General features: G+C 33.9%; 1 long non-coding RNA gene across 1 annotated transcript in view; it reads right to left on the bottom strand.

Moving 5' to 3' along the window:
* The window catches only part of LOC307176704, a 171,596-nt gene that overhangs the window by 63,639 nt on the left and 87,029 nt on the right, over positions 1-20,928 (bottom strand). The gene's annotated exons all lie outside the window — the stretch shown is intronic.

The raw sequence follows: 20,928 nt of genomic DNA, 5'->3' as shown, positions 1-20,928 counted from the left end.
ATAGATAAATATACATATGAATCTGTATACATATATATTCATATATTATATATTACTTTCTGAGATAAATTTTACACACACACACTACCATTTATAACGAGATAAAATAAGGATTTTGTTTATGTCTTTCATTCCTTAGTAAAACAAAATTGCCATCCTTTTACATGTAGTCTTTTTTTTTCTTTCTTTTTTTTTTTTTTTGCAGTACGCGGGCCTCTCACTGTTGTGTCCTCTCCCATTGCGGAGCACAGGCTCCGGACGCGCAGGCTCAGCGGCCATGGCTCACGGGCCCAGCCGCTTCGCGGCATGTGGGATCTTCCCGGACCGGGGCACGAACCCGTGTCCCCTGCATCGGCAGGCGGACTCTCAACCACTACGCCACCAGGGAAGCCCTACATGTAGTCTTTTAAAAAATATTTCTGGCTATTAAAATCCCAATCTTGGGGCCATCGCTATTGATGATAAGATATATTCTCATCCTTCAAGAAACTAAAATTATTAGTTCAGTTATAATTTCATACAACTAATACAAGTTTATAGTTTAAATGTCATTGTGGTAAATTTTATCACAATGCATTTTGAAACAACAATTTTAATAATATTTTTATGTCTACAGTAGTTCCTCTTTATCCATGGTTTCACTTTACATAGTTTCAGTTACCCGTGGTCATCCATGGTCAGAAAATATTGAATGAAAAATTCCAGAAATAAACAATGAGTAAGCTTTAAATTGAGCACCCTTATGAGTAGCATGATCAAATTTGTGCTGCCCTGCTCCATCCTGCCTTGGACATGAATCAGTCCTTTGTTTGGTATATCCATGCTGCATACTCTACCTACCCATTAGTACAGGAAAAAAAAAAGACATAGTATATATAAAGTTTGGTACTATCCTCAGTTTCAGGTGTTCACTGGGGGTCTTGGAATGTGTATTTTCCTATCTGGACCATAATGCACATGTATTTCTTTACCACTGTGCTCTTATTGATGATGATTTAATAAAAGTGATAAAATGAAATGTTAAAGGAATGAATCAGTGTACAAAAAGAACACTACCTTCCCTGATAATTCTTTCAAGGAAAACTACATTAAATATTATTTTAGTGTAAATTGTGGATCAATTCCTTTACAATAATGATTGATTATCTCCAATATGTCAGCAATTAATTAACAAATAATGGTGAATGATACAGACAAGGACTATAGCATCCGTGAAGGCATTTCAGTTTAAGAAAGCAGGAAAGGCTTTCTGATATAATTAAACTATTAAATATGCATTTAAAAGCCAGAGGAACTCATCTAGTGAGAGTGGTCAGATATGAACAGTGGTTTGGGAGTGGCCCAGGAGCATGGGAGAGGTGAGGGAGGAAGAAAGGTGTTTCTGGCAGAAGGAGCAGAATGCATGAGTGAATAAGAAAAACACTTGGTGCAGAAGGTCCATGTAGTATGTGCAAAAGTGGCATGCTAGAGGTCAAATTTGGGAATAAGCCACATAAAGGTCATAATTTCTGTTTTAGGAATAGATTCACTTAGTCACAAATTCATAAACTTGAAAATATATCTGTGACATTAATTATACAATACTGTCTTAATTAAGATATCAAGCAGTAGTAGGCTTAGAATAATTTCCATAATTTGCTTCAGTTTTCTTTAATGTGACAAATCAATTTTCATGGATTTTTATAATGCAGATGCTGTTGAAGTTACCATTCAGTGAAGAAACAAAAGTTGTCACAGGCAAAATTTTGTATATTTGACTTGGATATTTAGTTGATATGACATGTAGGTCAAACATTTGTTTTTTTGTTAGAAACTCCCATTACAGGCTGATACATATTCAATGTGTTATGTATCTGGAAGGTATGCTATGTTCAGAATTGTGCTGCTGAATAAAATCTACATTATGATAAATAATAGACTACCTGTCATATGTGCATTGCTTTGTTTAGCTTATACTAGAGTTAGGTTTTCTTTGAAAGTTCCATTGTAATATTATAGTGACTATTTGGAAAACTGAACATACTACATTCTACAATCATTTGGCTAAAAGTGGAAGATTATGCTGTATATAAATATTAAATGTTTAATTTCAAATTATAATTTATTCATAATAGCCATAAACTGGCTTATTTTTTATATATGGCATATTTTGTCAAAACTCAATGAACTATATACTAAAGCATTTGTATTTTATCATACAGAACTTATAGCTCAAAAATATGACTAAAGGGCTTCCCTGGTGGTGCAGTGGTTGAGAGTCCGCCTGCCGATGCAGGGTACACGGGTTCATGCCCCGGTCTGGGAAGATCCCACATGCCGCGGAGCGGCTGGGCCCGTGAGCCATGGCCGCTGAGCTTGCGCGTCCGGAGCCTGTGCTCCACAACGGGAGAGGCCACAAGAGTGAGAGGCCCGCGTACCGCAAAAAAAAAAAAAAAAAAAGTGACTAAAATATTATCGTCTAAGGAGAAAAGTCAATGTAAAGTGTCAACAATTTGTTCACTAACCACAAAATGTAACTTGAAAGAAACCGGTTGGCATTTTTATGAAAAAGAAAAAATATATATATATATATATATGTAAAAGAACAAATTACAAAAAAAAACACTCTTCAAAAAATAGCAACACATTATTAGAGACAGATATGGGTAAGAAATTGATTAAGGTAGGTGATGTGTTCCAAGAATAATTATTTTGTTTACCTGTCTAGGTACACAATATAAAAAGATTTGTTGTTGATGTTGCTCTTTAATAAAATGTATATGTTTTTGAAAAAATTTTCTTTATGCAAAAAGGATGATTTCTATGTTCATCAAGTAAAAAAAAAAAAACTGTTTTAGTCTAATGTAATTCTAATTATTTTAGAATTTCTTGTCACTTTCTAAGTGCCCAGCCTTGTATAATAAACAATGCTGTCATTCTATCTCTGAGTAGATAACATTAAATCATCCTCATAATCTACTTTGTCCTTCACTTTCTGCAAACCTGTCCTCTCTTCAAAATCCCCTTAGAGGATATGTGACACCACGGCCCTCATATTTACAGTCAGATGCTTGAATCTCAAAGGCTTCTATTTTCCTTAACATTTTGAATCAATACTAATTAATTTCCAAAAAAACCCATGTCCTTTGATCTTTACATTACATACACAATTCTAACAGCAAAGATCCACATTATTTAAATATAGTCTTTACAAGTCTAACTGACCCTAGCCACACATCATCACAGCTTTTAAACTTTGATTTTTCCTTTATCACTCTAAGAATGATATCTAATCACACTTCCACAACATAGAAAAATCTTTATTAGAGCAAATCTACAGCATAATTATTTAGAGGTTTAGCGATATTGCAGACATTCTGAGTCTCTTAGTAGCTATGTAATTTTAATAAAGATTTTAAACTACCTATTTGATTTAAGAATGTGAAAACTATTGCTGAGAACAGTTTCAGTAGAGCGGTTGGAATAAAAGCTTTGGTGGTCCTTGCAATGACTTAATATGTACATGTACCCAATATCTGAGACTTTGAATACTACTGGAAATGTAAACATGACTAACTAAGGATAAAATAAAGTTGAATAAGTAGTCCATTAAAGGAAAAAATGAGAGTGACTTTGTTTCAAAGACTTACTCCTGTTGAGCCTTTATATGTGAAGATCATATGGTAAACCAAAATTTGACGTATTTGTATTCATATTCATTGTAATGCCTTCATCAATATGTAGTGCACTGTTTTTAAGTTTTCTAAGAAAAAATTATTATTAAAACCTGATGTTTACCTCCAAGTCTCAGCAATTAAAAATGAATATTCTTGAAAGAAACGGAAAGATATACCATGCTCTTTTACTGGAATAATTAATATTGTTAAAATGGCCACACTATCCAAAGCAATTTGCGGATTTAATGTGATCCCTATCAAATTACCCATGACATTTTTCACAGAACTAGAACAAACAACCCTAAATTTTATATGGAACCCTAAAAGACTCAGAATTGCCAAAGCAATTCTGAGGAAAAAGAACAAAGCATGAGGCATAACCACTCCACCCCACCAGGCTTCAGATAATACTACAAAGTTACAGTAATCAAAACAGAGTGGAAATGGCACAAAAACAGACATACGGACCAATGGAACAGAATAGAAACCCCAGAAATAAACCCACACACCGATGGCCAATTAATCTTCAACAAAGGAGGCAAGAATATACAATGGAGAAAAGACAGTCTCTTCAGCAAGCAGTGCTGGGAAAGCTGGACAGCCACACATAAATCAATGAACTTAGAACACACCCTCACATCATACACAAAAATTAACTCAACATGACTTAAAGACTCAAGTATAAGACATGACACCATAAAACTCCTAGAAGAGAACATAGGCAAAACATTCTCTGACATAAATTGTACCAATGTTTTCTTAGGTCAGTCTCCCAAAGCAACAGAAATAAAAACTAAAATAAACAAATGGGATCCAATCAAACTTACAAGCTTTTGTACAGCAAAGGAAACGATAAACAAAATGAGAAGACAACCTACAGACTGGGAGAAAATATTTGCAAATGATGTGACCAACAAGGGCTTAATTTCTAAAGTATACAAACAGTTCACACAACTCAACAACAAAAAAACAAACAACCCAATCAAAAAATGGACAGAAGACCTAAATAGACATTTCTGCAAAGAAGAAATACAGATGGCCAAAAGGCACATGAAAAGGTGCTCAACATCTCTAAATTATTACAGAAATGCAAATCAAAACTGCAACAAGGTACCACCTCACACCAGTCAGAATGGCCATCGTTAAAAAGTGCAGTTAAGTCCCCTGGAGTGGAAAACAGGACCAAAGACTTTATATCTGTAATTATGGCTCTGAAACTTATTTTCTGTGTGAAATTTGTTTGAGGCTTTGGTAGAATCATATCCAGTTTTAGCATTCAAGTAGACCAAAGATCTTGGATGAGATAATAGGACTATATGCCACATAAAAATAAGACTGTCAATTTTGATATCTCAAAATTGATACCTCAATGAAAGAAGAGTTTTCAGGAAAACTAGTCAGAATTCTTCTGTGACTGCTCAATGTAAATTCATGTTTTAATCTCATTCTACCTTTCTTATTTCTTAATACATTCTCTCAATTTATTGGTAAATGAGATAGAGGCATATAAGCAGTGAAGAATTGTCTCACCATTCCTAAGATTAATACAATAATAAGTAGAAATCAAAACGGGAAAAAAAACCATATTGAGATGGTAAGTTAATAACCCAATGACTGCCTGATGTGAGGAGAGGCTGGTGTTTTTAAGAATTAAAATAAAATAAATTAGCAATTCTTGAGGATTTACCATATGACAGGCACTTTGCTGGGTACTTAGGCACTGCACATGCATAATCTAATAAATCTTTAAAATTCTATGAACTAGGCACTATTTTATAATCCTTTTATGAAAACAGAGAAGTTGTTTAAATTGTCTGTTATCACCATAGCTAATACATTATAGAAACTATGCTCTCCGACAAGATTTACTACAAGATACATGTATTATAAACAAGGGAAGGATTTGCATGTATCATTACAACACTGATAGGGGTGTCTTTTTTTTTTAATCCATTGGGACTACTAAGAAAAAAGTGTCCAATGAACACATACATTTATTCCACAAATAAATGTTCAATATAGAATCAATTCTAATATAAAACTGAAATTTGGGGGCTTTGATATATACTTATTATTAGTTATTAATATCTAAACTTAAAATTTTTCCTAGAATATTACATTGAGTACCTACAAGAGGAGAGAACTGTTTAGTAAAACAATGATATTCCAAAAAGTATTACCAAAAAAATAAACTATAATAGTTGCATGCTAAAATTTGTGACCTGAGGCTCTCACAAATCCAAAATGAATTCTACATGAATAATCAAAGACCTTGATGTTTGAGTTAAATTAGGATAACATCAAGTCTCTGAATAGAGATTTTGTGTTTTCTACCTTCTTTCTGTCTTTGTCTCTGTTTCTCTCTCTGTCTCTCTCTTTCTTTCTTTCTTCCTGGAACACCCACTATTAATACGTATCCTTCTATCTTTTACTATTTTCTTGTTTGTTATTCTACTGATAACAGCATGTGCTCTGACTTATCCAAGGTTAATATCACCCAATACTTCCATATCCTTCATAAAAAATCAAAGAGATTAGAAAATATTAACTTTATTCATTCCTCCTGATTTATGTGACTTTGACCTATATTTTAATTCTGTTATATTGTGATTTTACACAGGCAATTTTCTATTAGATTTACTCTTTTCAATAGTCTCCTTCTTCTCAGTATCTCCAAATTTCCATATTGTCTAATTCTTCTGTTTGAAAAATCATCTTATTAGTTTTAAAAACCAGGCCTACTAGAAACAAGTTCTCTCATATTTTATTTATTTGACAATGTCTTTATCTTTTTTTTTTTTTAAAGAAGATGTTGGGGGTAGGAGTTTATTAATTAATTAATTAATTTTTTTTTTGCTGTGTTGGGTCTTCGTTTCTGTGCGAGGGCTTTCTCTAGTTGTGGCAAGCGGGGGCCATTCTTCATCGCAGTGCACGGGCCTCTCACTATCGCGGCCTCTCTTGTTGCAGAGCACAGGCTCCAGACGCGCAGGCTCAGTAGTTGTGGCTCACGGGCCTAGTTGCTCCACGGAATGTGGGCTCTTCCCAGACCAGGGCTTGAACCCGTGTCCCCTGCATTAGCAGGCAGATTCTCAACCACTGCGCCACCAGGGAAGCCCGATCTTATCTTATCTTTGATGAATATTTTCACTTGATAGAGAATGTAAGGTTGGAATTATTTCCATGTAGGATTACAAATATACTATTTCATTGATTTCTAGCAACAATTTTTTGGAGAAATATGAGATCAAAGTAAGTAACCTGTAGTATTTCTCTAGATTCCTTAAGATTTTCTCATCTATGCTTTCTAGCAATTTTAAAATGATGAATCTGAGTAGCTGTGCTTTCATTTTGAATTTTTTTGCTCAATGTTTATGACTTTTTCTTTTAATTTGTGAAGTTATATCTTCATCAGTTCAGGAGTATTATTAGCTATTATGTCTTCAGACATTCTGCCTCATTTTCACCTCCCTTTCTGGCAATTTAAATGCTAATGGATCTTAAAGGAGTTTATTCCATAAAATGTGTCTTATAATTTATTTGGTCTGTCATATGATTCAGGACAAAATAATAATATAAAAATCTCTTATTCAAGACTTCTTCATGTTAAAATCATTTTTAAGTTAATATTTCTCATGACAATATTTTAGAAAAAATTTTCCCCAGCAGTTAGTCTTCTAACCAAGCAAGATTTTTATTTAATTATTATTCTCTGTAAACTAAGAACATGGTATATGTGCCCATTAAATGATAACTTGAATAGACATTTCTCCAAAGAAGACAGACAAATGGCCAACAGGCACATGAAAAGATGCTCAACATCAATAAACCTCAGGGCAATGTAAGTCAAACCACCATGAGATATCACCTCACACCTGTTAGGATGGCTATTATAAAAAAACAAAAAACAACAAGTGTATGGAGAAAAGGGAACCCTTGTGCACTGTTGGTGGGAATGTGAATCGGTGGAAAATAGTACGACGTTTCACCAAAAATTTTCAAAAGAAACTACCATATAATCCAGTAATTCCATATCGGGTATATATCCAAAGGAATTGAAATCAGGTTCTCAGAAAGCTATCTGTACTCTCATGTTCATTGCACCAAGACATGGAAAAAACCTAAATTTCCATCAATAAATGACTGGATAAAAACATCTCTCTCTCTCTCTCTCTCTCTCTCTCTCACACACACACACACACACACACACACACACACACACACACACACAGAGGAATATTATTTAGCAATAAAGTGGAAGGAAATCTTGCCATTTTTGATAACGTGGATGGACCTCGAAGGCATTATGCTGACTGACGTTAAGTCAGAGAAAGACAAACACTGTATGATTTCACTTACATGTGGTATCTAAATAAGCTGAACTCATAGAAACAGAATAGACTGGCATTGCCAGAGATGAGGGTCGGGAAAGGGAATCAAGGTTGTCAAAGGTACTAATTTCCAATCATAAGTTCTGAGATGTAATGTACAGCACAGTGACTATAACTTAAAATACTATACTGTACATTTGAACGCTGCTTAGAGAGTAAATCTTGAAAGTTGTCATCACAAGAAAAAAAATTAACTATATGAGCTGCTGGGATGTAAACCAAACTTACTCTGGTAATCATTTCGCAGTTTATACCTATATTAAATCATTACGTTGTACACCTTGAACTAATACAATGTTATATGTCAATTATATCTCAACAAAACTATAAAGAAAATGTGATGGAATATTGCTCAGGCTTAAAAAAGAAGAAAATTCTGCCATATGCAATAATATGGATTAACACAGAGGACATTATACTAAGTAAATCAAGCCAATCACAGAAGCACAAACACTGTGTGATTTCACTTATATGAGTAGTCAAATTCATAGAAACAGAGAGTTGAATGGTGGTTGCCAGAGGCTGGGAGGAGGGGAAAATGGGGAGATGCTATTCAACTTAAAGTTCCAATTATGCAAGATGAATAAATTCTAGAGATCTGCTGTATGACACTGTGCCTCTAGTTAACACCATATTTTGCACTGAAAAATTTAAGAGGGTAATCTCATGCTAAGTGTTCTTACTGCAATTTTAAAAAAAAGATATAATATATTTTAAGATTTATACTTTTCCATGTTATCCTGTTGGGTCATAACCATATTTCTAAGATATATTACCAGATGTAAGTTAACATTTTTTTGAATTTTTGGTAAAATGCTAGCTTTTTTGTGGAAAATTGAATAAAGATGAGTAGTCTAAGTATTTAGCAGTATGTTTTTGGCAGCACTAAAGAAGCAAAACACTTCACTTGACTAAGCCAAAGCTAAGGTAATGCATAATTTTTATCCATTTAGTGTTTAGAGGTTTGAAAAAGAGAACCTAATTGGTAAGAATTTATGCAAAGGATACATATCTAGAATATTTGTCAAAATATGAAAGGAAAGTTTTATGGGACATTAAGCTAAGCACTGTCAGTAGAGTTATAGCTGTTATTTTTATAGCTTAAGAATAATGGGATGCATACTAATCAAAATAGTCCACCTTATATTTTGCATATTCTATTCAGAATTCTTTTGAAAGGATCCCCTGGAACATTTCTCTGACCATTTAATGTGTATTTTTCTAATAATTTATAAAATAAAATAAAATAATTACCATATATTACCATGGTAATTTGAATAGCTTTGGTAGCTGAAAAGGTAATTCAAGAAATAGAAACTGCAAAAGATAATGCTGAGTCAGAGAACTGAAAGAATTTTCTTTCTTATTCCTCCTCTATTTTTCAAAATTAACGTAATTTTATAACACAATATAAATATTCAATCAATCTCATTTCTCCATATGCCTAAGAGTTTTCTCTATTCTACTCAAAATTGTTTAAGTACCCTATCCATAATCTTAGCATATCTTGTAGCCCCTGCCAAGATTTCAGATGAGAGAAGCTCCAACCAGCTTCTTCACTGAGTCTTCATAAGGACATAGCCAGAGTTACACAAACAGCTCCTTAATTCCTAATCCACAGAAACTGAGATGATAAATCTTTGTTCTGAGAGACAGTTTGTTATGCAACAATAGGTAACTAATATACTCTACTTAAGCTATGATATGTTTGGGGCATATTATGTTTTTCTCCAGCTACTTATGGCTGTTAAAAGTAATTCTAAGACAGTATAAATCTCCAACTATATAGCACATTTAAAGTTTTGCTTTTTTCCAACGCAGATTAAATTCAGGCTCAAGGAATTTGGGATTCCTCCTTCTCTGATCTTCTTGACACTAGTTCCTCTGGACACACATCTTTTTAATTATCAGGCTTGTGAATATGCAGTTTCCCTCTTGTTGGTGGTTACTGCTTTTCTGACTTATGTTGACTGGCTGTCAATATTTTCTGAATGATAAACATCCCATTTTTGTCCTTCTTGTAGGGTGCATGTATAGGTTCATGATGGGTACCTGCAAAGCTACCCAACCACCCAATTAGCTGATGTGGAAGACTTGGTGTTGACCCAGCATCTTCTCCCTCTCCTCCTTTCCAACCTCAGCTCCCACCACCAGTGGTTCTCAGTCCTAGCCTTTTTTTCTTGCTACAAACTCTCACCTGTTGAGAAGATCCTTTGTTAAGATACTACAGCGCTAATCAACTACAGCTTCTTTCCACAGTGTCCATTTGATCCATCAAAAAATCATGTACTCTCTCACAATATGATAGGAGTGGTGGCAACTCCTGGGTCAACCGTTCTTTCTGATCTTCCCTCTCTCTGCAATTTCCTATCACCCTGCTCTAAAATGAACAAGAGTAGATTTTTAAATCTTGTACCCACACTGATATAAAATGGGGAAGGAAATGCCTGTTTATGGTTCTTATAGGCATGCTTAATTTTCCCAAATATTTTTTTCCTGGAGGATCCCAGGATCTATGTTTACAGGAACATAATTACAAAGAGGGAGAGAGTAACCTTTCAGCAAATATAGTGTCCCTAAAATACTGTTGACAATGCCTCTTCCCCCTTCCCCTTCTGAAGTTGGTAGGGACTTAGTGGCTTTATTATAAAGACCTGTTCCGCTCTATTTTCAAAAGCCCTACTAAAGGTATCTTGGTGGACTGCTGGTTATCATAAGAACATGAGGAGTGTTTGGTATCTTTTTGTAAATATTGGACCTTAACTGCAATTCACTTACTGTGTGTTCAGCAGTAATATAGAGACTAAATTGGCTTTTTTTTTTTTTTTTTTCATTTTCACTGATTGTGAGCGTTTTAGGAAGTCACTTAAGTCACTTCAAGTCTCTGGGACTCAGTTTCCTCAACTGAGAAGTGTGTGTGAGACTAGGCGATTATCACCTGTAATACTGCATGGCTATTTTTAATAGCACTTGTATGTAACTGTATTCATTTGGGTATATTCCTAAGAGTAGCATCATTGAGTCATATGATGATTCTATGTTTAACTTTTTGAGGAAATGCCAAAATGTTTCTACAGTGACTGAAACATTTTACATTCCTACTAGCAATGCAGGAGGGTTCCAATTTCTCCATGTCCTCACTAACATATTGCTTTCCTGTTGTTTTCTTTTTTTTTATTATACCATCCTAGTGGGTGTGAAGTGGTATCTCAATTTACATTTGCTTAATTATTCATGAGATTGAGCTTCTTCCCATTTCTAGTTCAACATTTGTATATCTTCTTTGGAGAAGTGTTTTTTCAACTCTTCCCTCATTTTTCACTTGAGTTGTTTAGCTCTTTCATCGTTGACTTGTGAAAGTTTGTTATATATTCTGGATACTAAAGTCTTATCAGATATATAGTTTGTAATATTTTCTCCCATTCTGTAGTGTTTTTTTTTTAATTTCTTGATAATGTCCTTGATGCACAAAAGCTTTTCATTGTGATCCAGCCAAAATTTTCTTTTTCTCTTGTTTCCTTTGTTTTTTGTATTATATGTAAAATTACATTGGCAAATGCAAAGTCATGAAGATTTACTCCTACGTTTTCTCTAAGAATTTTTGAATTTTAGTACTTCCAGTACAATTTGAATAGCAGTGGTGAAATATTATTCGTGTCTTTTTCTTAACCTTTGTGGGAAAGTTTACAGTCATTTGCCTGAATATGCTGTTAGCTTTGGGTTTTTCAAATACCCTTTATCATGTTGAAGAAGTTACCTCTATTCCTAGTTTTCTGATTGTTTTTAATCATGATAGGGTGTTGGATTTTGTCAAATGCTTCTTTTCTGTGTTAATTGAGATAATTATGTGTTTTTCTTTTTCCCATCATTTCAGTAATGTGGTATATTATATTGATTGATTGATTTTTAACCATCCTTACATTCCTGAAATGAATCTAACCTGTTCATAGTGTATAATATTTTTAATACGCTGTTGGATTGGGTTTGCTAATATTTTGTTCAGGAGTTTTGTATCTATATTCATAAGCTATTAATCTGTAGTTTTCTTTTTCACTGGTGTCTTTGTCTGGCTTTGATAGGGTAATGCTGGCCACATAGAATTAGTTAGGAAGTGTTCTCTTCTGCCTGCTTGGCACATAAAATATCTTATGCACTAGAGTTCTCTTACCAGTTTCAACTCTCTTCTACTGTAATATGAGTGAAAAATAAAATTTTACCTCATTGAAACTATTTTATTTTGGGGTCTCTTTGTTAAGGTGTCTTATGCTATACACTAAATAATTCAAGGTTCATAAAGATTCATCAGTATGTAATTGTAACTCAAAATGTGCTAGAGTGAAGTTAAATAAAGACAGTGTTTAGATGGAGAAAAATAGAAGGATCACAACAGGGCCCTTGGTTTTTACCTTATTCAGAGTTAGATAATAAAAGAAAGAATAAACATAATTTCCTAAAAGATTAAAAAATACTGATGAGAGATCAAGAACTATAAGAATAGAGAAGTAAAGCATACATTTATCTGGATCAGTATTTCTCAACTGAAGGCTACAGTCCCCAGGGAGCACTTGAATATATAAGAAGGCATTTATTCCTTTGCTGTTGTTTTTCTTGGCCTAATAACTAGGGTTGCCATTTGACAAAAATGTTCACATTGAAATATACTGTGTTAAATACGGTTGTTTTCTCCTATTCTCTATTTTGAAATAAAGTTATCCCAAGACTTTTTAATGAAGTAAAAAAAAAATCTTATGATGAATTTATATCAAAACCAGATTTCATATAAGCAATTAGGTCAATTTATATAAAAATGAGATTACATATCAGTGATTAGAACAATTTATGTGAAAAACATGGCTTCGTATCAGTAAATATTCTATCTCATAGCTATAAATTACATCTGAAATCTATAGCAAAATTTCCGTCAATTTGGTGACATGGACACATTAGTTCTGTTTATTTTTGCTTGTGTACATTGAATAAAAGGTGTTGACTAAAAAAGTACCTGTGTTAATTTGCTTGTGGCCATATATAATTAGTTTAATGTCAAATCATTTCTTAATTTAAAAGTCACCTCTGAGACATTTGCTTCTATTCTAGGAAGCAATGAATATTTATTTGCTTAACTTTAAAAACAATGTCATCATCATCATCATCATCCTCAACATCATCATCATCTTGAGCATCATCTTGCATAATCCATGGATTTAATCTGTAGTTATGACAGTGGGCAGAGACTCCTGTCTAGGAGTCTAGGCTAGAGACCATGCTTAGCCATGGGTTTGTTCTCAGTGAAGTCAATCACAATATGTAAGGGGGTGTGACAAATTCATATTCAGTATGGATAACTATAATATACTAAGGGATTCTATGTAATCATCCTGGAGATAAAGAAAAAAGAACAGATGTATCTAAAGAGTGCTGATGTCATGGATTGTGGTTGTTTCTTTTGAAACATGGCTTTCTTGGTGGCCATGCAACAGACCTCTCACTAAATATAATCTATCCTCATTGTTTATAAATTCCACTTTTACGTATTTACCTCCTCACTATAATATATATCTGTGACCCCAAAATCAATATTCGTTATACTTTGGTAATCATTGCAGACATGCACAGAGCATGAAAAATTTGAATCACTTGATTCATATGTTCCTAGCTGAGGTCAAACAGGATTAAACTCTGCCTTCTTGTTTCAGCTTTCATATACAGATGACCAAAAAAATGGAGACGGTATGGGGCAGTGCAGTGTAGTTAGTGCAAGAAGCTCTGGCTCTCGGGCAGTTGGACAGGGTGTGAAAAACAGCTCTGGTGCCTGTTAGTGGGATGGTCTCAAGCAAGTCACTTACTTCTGAACCTTATTTCCCTGTTTAAAATAAAGAAAATAGACTCTACAAGGATGAGTTGTTTTTATGATTTAAGATTATAAGCTATGTGAGATATGCAGATTACATACATATACATATTTCCCAGTAGCAATAGATCAGTGTCCATGATAATTTTATAGAACATAATTGCTGCAAATAACAAGAATCACCTGTCTTTGTTTGATACATGAGTAGTGAATGTATGACTGCTGCATACGTTATCCCTTGTAGAAGAGGTCTGAGATTCCATAAAGCTTGAAGAAACATTTACCATTAATGGATTCAGTTGCTATATTTAGGGTAGAGAACAAATGACATTGTTGAGATAAGAAAATTGAAAAAAATCAAACATAAATCCTAGTTTGGGGGAATAATGGACATGTACATTACCTTGATTGTGGAGATAATTTTGCAGTTGTACACGTATGTCAAACCATATAAAACTGTATACTTTATAGTTCATTAACACTTTATAAAAAGTAATCATAAGTCAAAGAGGAAAGTAGAAGAACAAGTGGCAAGATTGGGGAGGTATCAGAAGCAAGATGAAATTAATTTCAAGTAGCTGGTTGACAATGGCAATTCAAAACTAAGATGATTTATAATGATGAATCATACTACCTTGTTCTCATGTTCACATAAGACCTTCCACTTTACTACCTAGGATGGAATAATACCCTCGTAATGTTTTTTGGTACCACTCACCAATTTGTTCACTCACAGAGTCTTCACAAAAGGGAAGTGATAGATCTGATGGATATCAATTTGTCCATATTTCTAAAACAAGCTGTTATTTTTTTTTAAGACAAAGAATATTTCTTATGCGTTGCTCTTCTTCTTAACACCAATAGCTTCTCTTACCTGCATGATATAATCACTAATGGTACTTGATGATGATGAAAGTAAAGGATTTTTCTATTCATTTTCTGCCCCAAGTAGCGAGATAACTTCAACAAGGCTCTCACCTTTGCAGAAGACCCTTCACTTTTTGAACTTTTCAAACATGAACAGCTGGGAGGTGAATGTGATTATGATCAGATTCTTACCTTACCTTTCCTTACCTTACTTCACCTTACCTTGCCTTACTCTTCCTAGGTTTGATAAAAACGTTGGAAGATATGCCATTTATTCCAATTTAGAACTCAATAGGCATAAAGATGTGAAAAATTGGGCAACAAATGTCACACTGAACCTCCATGAACAGTAATTGGAAAAAGTCTCCTGCACTGTAAAATAAGTTAACTGCTATACTGCCAAACTGAGATCACACAAACCAAAATAGTTCCCTTAAAAATATATATATATAAAATTTATTTTTTAATGACCCAGTGCAGTTGCTTTCCTATTCTATCCCTCCATTCTCTCTTTGATGACATAGCTCCAATTTTGTCTGAAAGTTCATCATCAGTGGCAATGTGTTCAGGGAATGAGACCCTCTCTAGCTTCAAGGGTACAAAATAATTTGTTCAGGACAACAGTGATTATCTTATTCCCTTGCTATTATTTGTTTATTCCTGCAGAAGTGACCCAATTCTAGTTAATGAGAACTGAAAGTCTTTGGGGAAGTTTCTAGAAAATTATTTATTTCCTTGCTAATAAAAAGTGTTAAACAGGAATATCCCTCTTCTCGCTCTTGGATATTTTCATATTTTTACTGTTTATGCCCATAATAGACATGCTACAATCCTAAAACCAGAATCTATCAACATGCTGAGGACTGCACAGCAAAATGATGAAGAAATGAGTTCCAAATATGTTGATATGCCTCTAAATTATCCCACCTTGAACTGACCCTATTTCCATACAACTTGTTATTTGAGATAATGACCGTTTTATTGGGTAAGCTACTTTTTTAGTTGGTTTTAAGTAGTTTTTACTCTTTACAATTGTATCTGATATAACCATGTGTGGCTGAATGAGCCTACTGCTGTGGTGGTGTTTAAGTATCTAATCTGTATCCAGGCATGCATGGCTTATACTGAGAAATAAAAAAGGCAAATAACTATAAATGAGCAATGTATAACTGAATCAGCATACAAAACATACAATGTATAAAAACTAAAGAAATAGAAAATTTAAATAAACATCTTTGAAACTTCTCAATGATAAATTATCCATAAAATGTTATAGACTACTAGATAAAAAATCATAAGTTAATTTCTTGAGGAATTACTAAACCTATGAAGTAGAATTGGGGAAACAATGATTTGAGGCCCCTTATTTAGAAAGACTTTAATTTGCAAGAATCATGTGACTTACTGAAGAAAAAAGGTTACTGTTAAATTAATAGTTGTAGATATGGAGCAATCATATTTTCTAAACCAAATTCAAATTTGTTCACTATTGTATTATCCATTAAATATATATGTGTTGTATGCCCAATGTCTAATTCATCTTTAATTTTTCCAGGGGCATAAAAAATAACACAATTAGAACACAAACTTGATTTTGTACACATTTTGAGGATTAAAATTGGAAGGGCCTGGCAATTCTTGAATGTGCTATGGACATGGGGCAAAAAAACTCAGAAAATAAAGCTGAATATATAAATAAAAGCCCCAAATTTATATTCTAAAAAGGAACATGGAGAAAGGATAAGAAAGGAAGATATATTTCTGCCTCAATGAACTTAATTTTTAAGTTATGTTTCTGGACATATTTGACTAAGGAACTGCATCTACCCTTTCCTCAATAAGCCCTAACTCTTGTTTCTTTTAAAAAAATCTCTGAATTTGCTTCAAGTTGAATATTGTTACTATTAAAAAGGTAAACCAGTTTTCCTCCTACTTTTTTATTATAAAAGATATATAAAGATAATAGTTAATATTTATAACCCACATCACATACTTCCTGTGTTGGATCATTTTGATATTAAAAACATTTGGCACATTATAAAATTTATTCTACAGTGATATTTCTTAATCAGTTAATTGACTTGTGTGACCTCTAATCTTAATCTGTATGCCTTTTGAATCTGATTCATAAATATTTTATCAAATTCATTAACATTTAAGCCTTTTTGCAATTACAGGTCTTAATGATTAATTTTCAGATAGGATTTTTTGTAATCTTTCCTTGCTCAGTTTATGTAAGGAAAGAGATGGGCTACTAGTTAATATTCCTTTTAAAATTTAATTTAGAAAATTAAATTGGTAGAACTTTGATCTTCACATTTTTCTGGTTCTATCACATTACTTGTTAGAGCCAGAGAGGTTAATAATTTGTCCAAACATGCAGAGAATCACACACCTTACACACAAACACACACATATATGCTCTTTTCACCATTTTCCCACAAATAGTTGCAGACAACCCTTCACCCCAGGCCATGTTCCCAATTTCATAATTTGAATGCATTATGGTGCTTCTTCTTAGAGGATAACTACATTATTCCCATCAGGTATGACATCTCTGTTTATTTCAGGCACCTTAAAAACCCAATTCGCTCAAAGATGACACCAAAAGCACAGGCAACAAAAGCAAAAATAGGTAAGGGGGACTATCAAAGCAAAGGTTCCACACAGCAAAGGAAACAACACAGGAAAAGGCAATTTATGGAATGAGAGAAAATATTTGCAAATCATATATCCGATAAGAGCTAATATTCAAAATATATAAAGAACATCTTCAACTTAATAGCAAAGACACAAATAACCCAACTTTTAAAATGTGAAAAGGACTCAAAAATACATTTCTCCAAAGAAGACATACAAATGGCCAACAGGTATACAAAAGGATGCTCAACATCATTAATCATTAGGGAAATGAAAGTCAACACCATAATGATATATTAACTCACACCTGTTAGGATGGTTCTTATCAAAAAAGCAAAAGATGACAAGTGCTGGCAAGGATGTAGAGAAATTGGAACTTTGGGAAACTGTTGGTGGGAATGCAAAATGGTGCAGTTCCTATGGAAAACAGTATGGAGGTTCCTTAAAGATCTTAAAAAAAAAAGAAAAAGCTTCAATATGATTCAGCAATCATACTTCTGGATATGTAGTAAAAAAAAAAAAAAAATGAAGTCAGGATCTCAAAGAATAATGTTCCATGTTCACTGCAACATTGTTCACAATAGCTAGAATGTGGAAACTGACTAAACATCCATCAGATGAATGGATAAAGAAAATATGATAAGTACATACAATTGAATATTATTTAGCCTTAAAAAAGAAGAAAATCCTGCCACATATGACAACATATTGATAGATTAACATGGAGGACTTTATACTAAGGGAAATAAGCCAGTCACAGAAGGACAAAACTGTGTGACTTCATTTATATGAGGTGTCTAAAATAGTCAAACTCATAGAAAGAGAGTAGAATAGTGGATGGGGGAGGGAGAAATGGGAGATGATATTCAACTTAAAGTTTCAGTTATGCAAAATAAATAAGTTCTAGATTTCTGATGTACAATATTGTGCCTAGAATTAACAACACTGTTTTGTACACTTAAAAACAAAAAATCCAATCTTCCCCTACCACCTCTTATGACTAAGATATTCATGCTAATAGTAGTGTGTAATTCCTAATCCAACCGAATTCCCCCATCCCTCTCAGCTCTGTAATAACACCATAGTTATTATTAACAGTATTCCTTATGTCTTAAACTATTTCCCTAATGTCCCTTCAATTTCTGCCTTATCTTTAACCATGTTGTCCATGAAAACACTGTATCACCTATAACTTATAAAGCAGAGTATATTTTTCTTTCCCACTCCCGATACCTGAAGTCCAAGAAGTGGGACTCTCTCGCTCTCCTTTGCTGCAAGCAGAACACTAGACCTCCTTCTTAGTTCACAAACTTGAGTTCCATTAAAGGATACCATTTGGCTACACTAACTTCTACCATTCCTCCCTGCTTTCATTACTGACTTTTCAATCATATTCCTTAACTTACTGAAGTCTTCACCACCTGGATTAATGTCTTTTATCATGTTTTCTTGTGATGTATTTTATCACGGTGTCTGTTACCACCATTTCAGATGACTCATTTAACAGATACATCTGTTAATTTTTTACCCCAGTCAAAAAAACCTTTTCCTACCACTTCCTATCTTTCTTCCTCACTTGCTCTAAAAAACTATTTTTAACCATATGGAATTTCCAGTTCACTGAAATTTTTTCTACTTTACAGAAAGTCTCTCTTTTCTCCAAATTAGATCACATAATTTGGCAATAACAATACCCTATAGTCACTGTAAAAAATACACATCTTTCTCATTTTTATTATATACACCTGAGGGGGGAGGGGAAACAGCATCTCACTAGAAAAGATGACTACTGTCTACTAACATAACAAAACAAAACTAAATAAATAGCTCACCTGAATAGCTCAATATTGCTGGAGAAAAATCACCCCAAATTAATTTACTTTACCAAAAAATTATGACCTCAAGCCTCATATGTGCATTTAAAGCTTCCCAGCAAAAATTCTATATTACTTCCCTTGCAAATCAGGGCATCATACCAAAATTTACTATTGTATAGCTCCACATTGACCTTAATATTGCCTGTATGATACCACTCTTCAGCTTTTAAATATTTGGAAAATATAGTAGATAATAGAGGAAACTGCCCTCAGTTTTCCAATTTCCAATTTAATTTAAAATTTACATTCAATTTACAACTTTTAATTTATAAGATTTGAATGTGTCTTCCTTTTCTCTCAGTTCTCTAAATAGATAAATGCAACTGAGCAGGACCCTATGGGGCCTTCCCAGAATAGATGTCCTGTACTCTGCCTGCCTCTTGTCCATAGAAAAACTTTAGCCTACGAGGCTTTCCCCGAGTTCCAAAGAGTAAATTTAATCAGTGAAGTGAGAATACAGAAAGAAAGGAGAACAGTCAAGCAAGACAAAATAATAAGTTAGCCATTAAACAAAGTCAAGGACCTTTAGTTCCTCCTCAAGGGCCATAGATAATATCTGAGCCATATCCTTTGTACTGTTTTGCAGATACTGAAATCTCCACGAGGTGGATGAGGTTAACTCTATGCTGCCCACAAGCACGTAGACCTCAGACAGGTTGGAACCAGAAGGTTGATGATGTTGACTCCCAATTACTGTACAACCAACCAATCAGAAGAATGTCCATGAGCTGATCATATACCCTACAAACCCCCTCCCTCACTCTATCTTTAAAAACCTTTCCCTGAAAGCCTTCAGGAGTTGGGGGGCCTTGTAAGCATTAGCTACTTGGACTCCTTGCTTCGTGCCCTGCAATAAACTCTGCACTTTCCTTCTCCACAACCCAGTGTCAGTAGGTTGGTTTTACTGTGCATGGACAAGTGGACCCAAGTTTGGTTTGGTTTGGTGACATAAATAGTTCCTGTCTTTATCAAAGTACAGTCTGTTCTCTTTATGCTCTGGGAATCGGCTCCCATGTCATCTTCTCAAGGATTAATTCCTTAAATATTATGTCTATACCTTATATTAAACAACTCATCTAAACTATTATATAATTCATACCCATGTACACAAATCTTCCCACCTCCCATCTTTGAAAATACCTTCTCCTGGTCCCATTCAACCACTACAGCCACCACCTAAATTTTCTGTTTCTTTTAATGGAAAATATGATCAAAAAACATTTCCATAGTTTTATCGTCCACCCTCTCATCCCCCGATTATCTCATCAATCTTCTGTCATCCTCAAATAAAACAGATCTTTTCAAATTCTTAATGAGAATGGACTTTTTGGTAAGCTATTTGAAGGTTCCTTTCTTAAAACATACTTTTCTAATTTAACTTACGTCTCAACTGGCTCTTAATCTGCCCTATTGCTTGTCTCCTTATCTTACTGGTTTCCATAATTTTGTAATAACTCTAAGTTCTGTTCTGTTCCTTGCTCTGTCTTTACTTTCTCTTTGAGTGATAACAAGGCAACATGTGAACCCAGAACTTTAAGAAACAACTGGGTACACACACACACACACACACACACACACACACACACACACACACCCCTTCCCTGATATCCAAATTAACCTAATTCACTCTCTACTGGACATCTACAATT

The sequence above is a fragment of the Stenella coeruleoalba genome (assembly GCF_951394435.1).
Source record: "Stenella coeruleoalba genome assembly, chromosome: 18".
Taxonomy (NCBI): Eukaryota; Metazoa; Chordata; class Mammalia; order Artiodactyla; family Delphinidae; genus Stenella; species Stenella coeruleoalba.
Note: the sequence above shows the minus strand (reverse complement) of the source record. Positions and strands in the feature narration are given on the sequence as shown.